This window comes from Erpetoichthys calabaricus, chromosome 12 (genome assembly GCF_900747795.2).
Source record: "Erpetoichthys calabaricus chromosome 12, fErpCal1.3, whole genome shotgun sequence".
Classification (NCBI taxonomy): Eukaryota; Metazoa; Chordata; class Cladistia; order Polypteriformes; family Polypteridae; genus Erpetoichthys; species Erpetoichthys calabaricus.
Window position 1 is genome coordinate 1,363,796 of NC_041405.2, and position 8,318 is coordinate 1,372,113.

Consider the following 8,318-nt stretch of genomic DNA (forward strand, 5'->3'; position numbering starts at 1 on the left):
GGGGCAAGTGGGGGTGGGCATACAAGGGGTGGTTAAAACAAAACCAAAGCAGATACTTAGCACCCTTTATTTTAGAAATGAGCACCAGCAACCCCACAGTGACGGGCACTGAACTCCGTCAGCAGAGTCTTCTACTGGTCCAGCAGGCTGCCACGATAAGCACAAGCGTCACTTGACAAAACTCCTGGGGGGCTCCTGGGCAAACCAAAACCTCATTCACCTTCACGCCACCATTACAAAGTTATTCTTCACACAGAGAACCACAGACACTGTCGTGGAATAAGTGGTGGACAGGAGGACTTCAGGGACCTTCAATCCTCAACTTGATGTCACTTTGGAGGAGTTAAGTGGAGAGGACTGGCGAGCTTTAGTGGGCCGATTGTGAATGACTTGTTCTCGTCTAAATCTAACGTTCATTGCAGACCGGGGGCAGGGACCACCAAGGACCCCCAATGCCAAAGGGCCCCATCTGGCTTTTTTTTTTTTTGCCGTAACCAAATACGACTTACAGGTCCATACTTCAGAAATACAAATTTTCCCTGGTGGTGGAATTACCAGTATGGCTACGCACGAGCAGAGAGGAAACTGTGATGATGGGCAGCATCGACGGTGATGGGGGGGCCTGGGGTAGTGGGCAGCGCCCCAGTGGGAGGGCAGATCAGGCTCCTCACCCGTCACAGCGGTGCGAATGATCGTTCATACTAGAAGTAGTGGAAGGTGAGAGGATAAAACCATTACACAAAGCGGCACATCCCGACTGTGACTTGAGCAGATGAATACCAATTACGACAAGTTTGGGTTCCTGCACAAATTCAGATGCATTACGAGCAGAAGTGAGAGACGGTTACGATGTTCTCAGCAATATCTTGACAGATGAAACGAGTGGGTCCGATGTTGAGGCTCACCATTTACGTGGTGAATTTGCACAATTCAGCTCCACAAACTGTTTCTGCTTCATACACGAGAACAATTTGCAAGATTCTTTCCCAAACGTCTCTGTTGCTTTACGTATCGCTTTGACAATTCCTGTAACTGATTATGAATTGACAAGCCTGACGCAAGATCGATTGAATGGCTTAGCGTTAATATCAGTTGAGCACGAAGTCATCGACTCCCTCGATTATTCAGACTTAATCAAAGACTTTGCAAAGATGAAAGTACGCGAGGTGTTTTCACATTAAAGGTTCGATTTACATGCCACGCTAGGTATGCTCAGTAGGCTCCTTTGACGTGTTCCTCTCAAATCTGATATATACAATCATAAAATGATAAGCTATACATCATTAATTATTATCATACCTTCATACGGACAGAAACTGCAGGGCCCCCAAAAACCTAACAACGGGGACACTTTCTATGGATGGGGACCAAAGCAGACATCAGGGTGTTGGGTCACTGGTGTTGTAAACCTACTTGAGGAAGACAGGATGCTCAAACTGGGCCTGCCCTCTCTACGGGGTCTACTCCACCCAATTTCACCTTCTTCTTCAGCACCATTAAGGTCAGCAGACCCAACCAGCCTGGCAGACAACTGTTAGGTTGGACCCACCGCCATTCACCACCCGCTGATCGTGTGTTTTTTTTTACTCATGCCAGTCAGACGGGCGTAGTTCTTCACATAAACCTCCATTAGAACCGAAGGACACGCAGAGCCACCATAACAGAGGCCCGAATACTCGCCTCACTGCTGTCCTGTGTGTCAACATGGAGAGCCGGAAGTGACGCCCAGGGGCCTTAAAGGGCGCTTGGATACACATTGGGTACGGTCACCTTAAACGTCTCCTGCATGTATGGGCTGCTGGACCAGAGTTTGGGCATCAGAGTGGGTAAATGTATTATCATGGGATGAGTGGCACTCCCCCTGTTTGTTATTGGGTGGGTTTACTCTCGCACCCTAAACTTGACACACATACGCAGAAAGCCACTCGTACTCAGACCCCATTCACTAAGGCACTGACTACCCACAGCCTATCACTCCTCGACACTCCATACAGGGTCTCACCAGCTACGACGTGAACTACACACTGGTGTCCACAGACCCGAAGGCTACCTTGGTCCCCAAGAACACCGTAGACACGTAATGGCAGACTCACCTTCACTACCTGACCCTACAGGCTGACGCACCCTGATCCCAGAGAATAACCCAACTGCCCAATTACCATGAGGCTCACGCTACTGGGGCACCCCCCTTAGCCTGCTAAACCCTGTGAGGAAGAGAGTGGCAATGTGCTCTCACTAGGTGCCCTGTAACTGTTTGACACACACACGCTGTCATGAATGATGCCAGCACAGCTTATGACTCCACACAGGACCTCACCGGCTACGGTGTCAACAACACACTGGTGTCCCCGAGGTAACCTGAGACCTAAAGGCTCACACACTTTGGTCCCTGAGAACAGACAGGACACACTTATGAACCAGTTACGGTGGTCTGCTGATCCCTGCGAGAACATTTCCTCACACTGGGGTCCCTGTTTTTACTTCATTACTTACAAAAAAAGTGTAAATATTCTAAAGGCAATTTAGTATTTATTAAAAAACGACTAATAGGAGGAGAAGAAAACACAGCAAAGTCTGGAACTCTCTAGTCTTAGTTTGCCAAAAGTTAGCAGCAACGTCAAAATAGGACGCGGCCCTTGGCTGCTCTTCGATTCAACGGTCGGACGGATTCGCGAGTTTCATTCTCCGACATCCAGATGCAATGGCATCTTTCTCTGATGTATCGCTTGTCTTTGACATCCTTCTTCAATCCCTTGGACGGGTCGTCATTTACAGTGCATCCAGAAAGTATTCCCAGTGCTTCATCACTTTTTCCACATTCTGTTATGTTACAGCCTTATTCCAAAATGGATTAAATTCATTTTTTTCTTCAGAATTCTACACACAACACCCCATAATGACAACGTGAAAAAAGTTTACTTGAGGTTTTTGCAAATTTATTAAAAATAAACTGAGAAATCCCATGTCCATAAGTATTCACAGCCTTTGCTCAATACTTTGTCGATGCCCCTTTGGCAGCAATTCCAGCCTCAAGTCTTGTTGAATATGATGCCACAAGCTTGGCACACCTATCCTTGGCCAGTTTGGCCCATTCCTCTTTGCAGCACCTCTCAAGCTCCATCAGGTTGGATGGGAAGCGTCAGTGCACAGCCATTTTAAGATCTCTCCAGAGATGTTCCATCAGATTCAAGTCTGGACTCTGGCTGGGCCACTCAAGGACATTCACAGAGTTGTCCTGAAGCCACTCCTTTGATATCTTGGCTGTGTGCTTAGGGTCGTTGTCCTGCTGAAAGATGAACTGTCGCCCCAGCCTGAGGTCAAGAGCGCTCTGGAGCAGGTTTTCATCCAGGATGTCTCTGTACATTGCTGCAGTCATCTTTCCCTTTATCCTGACTAGTCTCCCAGTTCCCCACAGCATGATGCTGCCACCACCATGTTTCACTGTAGGGATGGTATTGGCCTGGTGATGAGCGGTGCCTGGTTTCCTCCAAACGTGACGCCTGGCATTCACACCAAAGAGTTCAATCTTTGTCTCATCAGACCAGAGAATTTTCTTTCTCATGGTCTGAGAGTCCTTCAGGTGCCTTTTGTCAAACTCCAGGTGGGCTGCCATGTGCCTTTTACTAAGGAGTGGCTTCCGTCTGGCCACTCTACCATACAGACCTGATTGGTGGATTGCTGCAGAGATGGTTGTCCTTCTGGAAGGTTCTCCTCTCTCCACAGAGAACCTCTGGAGCTCTGACAGAGTGACCATCGGGTTCTTGGTCACCTCCCTGACTAAGGCCCTTCTCCCCTGATCACTCAGTTTAGATGGCCGACCAGCTCTAGGAAGAGTCCTGGTGGTTTTGAACTTCTTCCACTTACGGATGATGGAGGCCACTGTGCTCATTGGGACCTTCAAAGCAGCAGAAATTTTTCTGTAACCTTCCCCAGATTTGTGACTCGAGACAATCCTGTCGCAGAGGTCTACAGACAATTCCTTTGACTTCATGCTTGGTTTGTGCTCTGACATGAACTGTCAACTGTGGGACCTTCTATAGACAGGTGTGTGCCTTTCCAAATTATGTCCAGTCAACTGAATTTACCACAGGTGGACTCCAATGAAGCTGCAGAAACATCTCAAGGATGATCAGGGGAAACAGGATGAACCTGAGCTCAATTTTGAGCTTCATGGCAAAGGCTGTGAATACTTATGTACATGTGCTTTCTCAGTTTTTTTATTTTTAATAAATTTGCAAAAATCTCAAGTAAACTTTTTTCACGTTGTCATTATGGAGTGTTGTGTGTAGAATTCTGAGGAAAAAAATGAATTTAATCCATTTTGGAATAAGGCTGTAACATAACAAAATGTGGAAAAAGTGATGAAGCGCTGGGAATACTTTCTGGATGCACTGTATGTCACAAAGTTCCCATGGGGTTCCAGATCTCGCCATACAAGGTGGCCCAACTCCACTGCGATGACTGCATTACGTAGTGATGAGAAGAAGGATCAAATCTGGAAGTCACACTTACAGAAGGTGCTGAGAGTGACCTCTTTGTGCCCGTTTCAGCAGGATCACGGACACTCTTTGTAACGTCATGGGGTTGATTCGTCTCGGTGGAGGTGGGCCACCCTGTATTACACAGAGGTGATTTTTGGGCTATTCTGGTTTAATTTTAGTCGAGAGACAGTAAAAAGGAAACGAAAATGACCGAAAGAAAAACAGGCCAAAGGTCAAAACATGGAAATCTCTCGTCAAAGTCAACCTGCAATCAAAACGTTCCGAGTCAAAAACAACGGTGGGGATTCGAAAAGAAACAGGACGGACTAAATAAGGTGTTTTCAAGAGGCAAAGCAATTATAATTATAATTATAATTTAATAATAATTTTTTATAATAATTCATTACATTTATATAGCGCTTTTCTCAGTACTCAAAGCGCTATCCACACAGGGAGGAACCGGGAAGCGAACCCACAATCTTCTAGTGTCTCCTTACTGCAAAGCAGCAGCACTACCACTGCGCCACCTGTGAGGACAAGGCGTTTCTGTCAAGCTCAGACAGGCCAGAAATGTCCAGGATGATCTTTGCATCGAAACAAACTTGACGTCACAAACGAGCGCACCAGGGGGAATTCTGGGAAAGATCTCGGGGGAGATGGCAGAAAGGGGAAGCCAACGCAGCAGCGCTCAAACGGGAAACAAAACAGCATCACGGCAGAACGGGAGTAAATCGTGAACTCTTCCAGAATAGATTCTAGACAAGATTAAAGTCCAAATCTGAATTCCCCGAATCTCAAAACCTTACGATCCACAAACAGATTGACAGGAGCTGCGCAGGAACTGAGACAACATGTGCGTAAAGGTGAGGGCTCATAACAACGGTGATGGATGGCTCTGCCTAAAAGCCGTCATCCTTGCATCGGTGCAATCTCTCGCCGTCTCCAATTCCTCTCCTGTGAAGTTGTAAACTAATCGTTTTAAACTCAAATTTCTTACAGGAAAGGAAGAATGCAGAGGTGAGAAACTGCTGGCACATTTTAGGGTCGTAAGAAAAGAAGACTGCAGATACAGTTAATGAAATTGTAGATGGCCTTTATAATTCATCGCAGGTCATTGAAACGAGATTTAAAAAACAGATTGAAACCCGACATCTATAGACGCACAATGTTGGTTTTATCCTCCAAAGCAGGTACCCTCAGCCAGAATCCCCACCGGAATGACGGCACCCACACCTGACTCGCCCAGCGATCCTTGGGGTTGGCGTTGCCCGACAACTTTAGAGGAGGAGGAGGTTGCCTGTCGGTTCCTTGTGGTTCAGTGAAGTGTAAGGGTCTCACAGTGATAAAGGGTGAAATCTACACCTGGAGGGAAGAAATAAAGGGGGGGGGGGGGTGGGTTTGTTACCATGACATCCCACGTGGTATTCATGACAAGTGTTGCCTATAAACACTCACAAGTCCCCCCCCCCAAGATGGAGCACAGGTTAATCGACTTGCTCCGGTCACAATGTGAGCAAGAGGTGCAAATTAGACCTGAGACCCTTGCGTCCGGTGACAGTCCTCGGTAATTTGGTGACCCAGTCAAGATCTCACAAAGTGTGCACCTGCAATCCCCTCACCTCAGGAACACAAACTGTACTGGTGAGTACGTGATGGCTACACCGGCACAGACATGGAGGAAGTTAAGAGCTAGCAAGACGGTGGGGCTTAAGTGGCAAAGAGCGTGGACCAGGTGGGTGGGAGAGTGCGCTTTAAAGAAGAGTCACCTGGGTGAACATCTGGCAGGCCAACTTCCACCGAGTCCCCTTCCAGGTTCAAGCTGCACAGGACACCTTAAAGAGTCCAACTAACCTTCATGTCTGGGGGAAGATTCAATCTCTGCACAAGGAGAGAGCCCTTAAAACGCCATTGGGAGAATGGAGAAGGGCATTACAGGTGGCATCACAACCAGCTGCTAAAGGAAGTGATGGATCACGCTGCCACAGACCTCAATGTCGCTAAGCATTACCATCCTGCAAGGAACATCATCCTCTGTGTCAAGGCTGGCCAAAAGGCCCAAATGATTTCCTTACAGTGGAATAACTGGTTTCAAATATTCTGGCAATTTTTTTATGAAATACCCTGCCAGACTGGTAGGCATCCACAACGTTCTTTCTGAAAAGCAAAGAGGACCCTCAACCCGTGTGGTTTAAATGAGACAGTCAGGCCTTAGGGGGCTCGAATCATCAGCACCTCATCTGGAACACCTGATTCTGATTAGATGGATTTGAAGAGGACCCCGAGCTTCGCAATTTCGTCTGTCACTATACAGTACTTGTATAAGGTTGAGATGACAATAAAGTTCGCGTTGACTTTGAAATGTCTAAGGGTGGACAAATCTGCATTTTTGTTCATTTACATTATGAGAATCAACAGGCCGTCAATTTTATGTGTCATTTACTCAAGTAAATCGCTTTTATCTGTAGACAATGTGTAGAAAACATCAACAATTTCCATGGAGCGTATTTACTTTTCCACATGGCCGTAAATGTACTCCTCAACACCACCAATTGTTCCCCATCAGCTGCCATTTGCTTTATGCTACGTTGCTTAAACATGACTACTTCTTCTCCAGATTTACTTTTTACACATACTTTTTTTTTACTTTCTTCATTAAGCTTCTGCTTTTCTAAGATGAAGATTATCTTCAGGCTAATTCCTGCAAAATTGTTTCTTCTTTCTTTTTTTGTTTGTAAGAATTACTTATGAATACTTTGAAATGACGTCAGCTTGTCTTTTTTTATCATTATTATTTGGCGCCTCCTGAGTCACCAGTACAAGAAAACCCCCACACCGCACAATATACCATTCAGCGCATCATGATGTCTAGTTATGCGATACACTAAGCTTTTTGGGGTCCCCACCCCTAATTTTGGCCCTCTACAAAAAAAAAACGACTAATTTTTAAGCCATTTCTGGACCACATTTTTGCAGCAAAAATTATCATAAGGATTCGAGGATCTAGAAGGCCACATCACCCTAATGGCGTATGAGGGGTCAGTTACTCGTCTTCACAAAACTTATTATTAAATAATTAATGTTTTATGCAATTTCGAGACTGATAGCCACAAAAATGGTCATATTTTTGATATCTGTTAACGTTTACCGTTAAAAGAGACAACTTTCAGACCTAAGCATATGAATTGAATACGAGGTTGATCCTTTCCTGGAGATCTAGACAAATGCCTGTTACAACCGAAAATATTTAGCTTTAAAATATTTAAATTGAAACACGCATTTTAAAATTTCAAACATTTGTCGCAGCTATTCCTCTTTATTATGTACTTGCACCTCACTACGTAAGTCACTACATTTTTCATTCGGCTTTCACTAACTCAGACTTTTTTATACCGACGAGTATTTACTTCACAGCACAATACACACACGACAGGAACAGTACAACGGCACCTGCGAAGTTTTTAAATTCTCTCCAGTGATGCGGTCCAATATAAGGCTTTAAATATTTCTCCTAACACTACTGAAAATAGTTTTGTTGATATATCGTCAAGAAACTAAATATACATTCATTTCCATTATAAAACAAAAAAAAATGTAAAAACTGTAGTAAAAATGAAAGCTTACGATATTTAGGTGCCTTAATGACTGAATAAATAAGCCTAAGCTTTTCGACACGCGTGCAGGAACGGACACGCCCACCTGACAAGTATAACCCAATGAAAAATCATCTCCCCGCCCAAACACTTGAAAGGCCCTAAATTGAGCCAATCCCAGATGACGCACGTCCCACGACCCGCGGAAGGGAAGTGGGAGGGATCAATTGCGTCCAACGAAAAAGTG